Source organism: Triticum aestivum, chromosome 6B (assembly GCF_018294505.1).
Source record: "Triticum aestivum cultivar Chinese Spring chromosome 6B, IWGSC CS RefSeq v2.1, whole genome shotgun sequence".
NCBI classification, from domain to species: Eukaryota; Viridiplantae; Streptophyta; class Magnoliopsida; order Poales; family Poaceae; genus Triticum; species Triticum aestivum.
The window spans coordinates 726,441,596-726,443,718 of record NC_057810.1 but is presented as its reverse complement, the minus strand read 5'-3'; the positions used below and the strand labels follow the sequence as shown (position 1 = coordinate 726,443,718).

Genomic DNA, 2,123 nt, shown 5'->3' with positions numbered 1-2,123 from the left:
GTGAGACATTGATGATATATATATATATATATATATATATATATATATATATATATATATATGCATGATTGGTTCTACTAGAAATTCTATTTATATAGACTCCTCTTTTATACTCCCAAGAGTATGTACTCCCACCTCTAGTCCCCTCAGAAAAAAAACTCCCACGTCCAATGGATGGATAAACGGGTGAAAATATACCCATGAGCAACATTTATCATCGTAGTAGTAGAAAAATAAAGTGGTTATGAGCCGGTTGCATGCTCCTAATCCCAAGGGATGTTCGGCCTAATCCTCACGTGGCTAGGAAATTTGTTATAGTAGTAACCTCCCAGCCGGCACTTGGAAAATATTGCTGCGGGTATGTACTTTTGGCGTCCAAATTATGGGTATATACTTCTTTATTAATTTAAGTAGTATGTACCCTAAAAAAATTAAGTAGTACGTACGCACATGCTGATTTTTTTGGTGGTACACATAGTTTTCTTAGGATGTACAATTTTTTATAGTATATACAACTTCTTTAATATACACTCAACACATATTCAAACTAGTATATACTATATATGTTTTAATGTAGTATGTGAGGTGATATATAGTGATTTTCGGGTAGCATGTGCTAAGTTTCCAACTTAGTTTGTACGTTCTACTTTATTTGTGTGGCGTGTACATACTGAATTTCTTATAGGTAGTATATATACTGCTCTTTTTAGCATATATACTACTTTTTTTATTCAAGTGGTATATAGTGTCAAGAATCCAAAATGAGACATCATCTACTTAAATTAACTGTAAATACATGTTTTTCTATGGAGTGTATACTTCTTGGTCTTTTTTTTGCATTGTACTTCTTGGTCTTTTGCATGTAATATATACCGTGTGGACCAAAGAGTACACGCAGCCCAAAAAGAAGTATATGCTCTTCTTTTTTTTTTTGAACATCAATATAGACTTAAGTATATGCTCTCCATAAAGAAGTATATACATGATAGCTGGATGGACCAAAGAATACACGCTGCCGAAAAAGAAGTATATCTCCATAAAGAAGTATATACATATTGATAGTTGGATGCAGATTGATTTTCCTTTGCATGTGACAACACGTTCCTTTCTTCATCCATGTTAGACGATCGGCAGAAGAGGAGATTGATGCGAGGAAAGCTGGACTGCACGGCCATCGTGCATGCATGAAGTCGCTTAACCTGAATTTGCTTAACCACGCGTGGCCGCGCCGCCGTCCATGATTCCATGTCGACTTCATATCGTACCTCTGGCCACCGGCGGCTGCTTGCATCTCCTCTTCATCATGGAGCCGTCGACTGGCTGCATCACCCATTTGTTGGCGGGACGCCCGGCCGCCCGACTTCATTGTTGTAACCTGCAGCAAACAAGAGAGAGATACAGGAAGAAAGCTTCATCCATCAAGGTTGTACAAAATAATAAAATTACAACGACGGAACGATCAGATCGTTGTTGATTGACATGGATTCCTAGAACAGCTACCGTCACCGGATGAAATGCACGGCGCTGCTAATCATTTACATCGTCGGAGATCTTGGAATGGCTACCGTGGCCGGATGAGATGCACGCAGTGCCCGCGAGTCGTGGACAACATCGTGAGATCCTGTTGGTGAGCACCACGGGAAGCCGGCGGCCGCCGCTGGGTGCCTACGCAACCGAAGCGGAAATGGATAAGAGGGTCGAAGAAAACAAATAAGAAACCCAGAAAATATGGATCACCAACAACCTTGCTTTTAAGAAGGATTTTTTCTCTTATTATTTTAACTAAAATATAAACGGGATCCCACGCACGGTTTTTTTTCCAGAGAAAGACACGTGGGTAGGAGTACATACTCCTAGGAGTACTAACCCATTTTCCTATATATATATATAATGTGTACAATGTGTAGTATCGTAAAATACCAGCAAACGAAAAAGAATTAAAATGGAAACACAATATTACATGAAAAAGAAATCATAAAACTAAAAACCCCCAAACCTTATAGTACCGGTTGGTCTTACCAACCGGTACTAAAGGGCTCCAGGCCCCCGGAGCTGACTCGTGCCACGTGGTTGCCCTTTATCACCGGTTCGTGCTGAACCGGTACTAAAGGGGGGGGGGGCTT

At 40.1% G+C, this 2,123-nt stretch overlaps 1 long non-coding RNA gene across 1 annotated transcript; it reads right to left on the bottom strand.

The window, feature by feature from the left end:
• Window positions 1-1,018: 1,018 nt before the first annotated feature.
• LOC123135253 (uncharacterized) lies at window positions 1,019-1,695 on the bottom strand. The gene is made up of 2 exons (XR_006465874.1): window positions 1,566-1,695; window positions 1,019-1,375 (listed from the first exon to the last, which is right to left on the bottom strand). It is a non-coding gene; the product is annotated as an uncharacterized lncRNA (long non-coding RNA).
• Window positions 1,696-2,123: the final 428 nt, after the last annotated feature.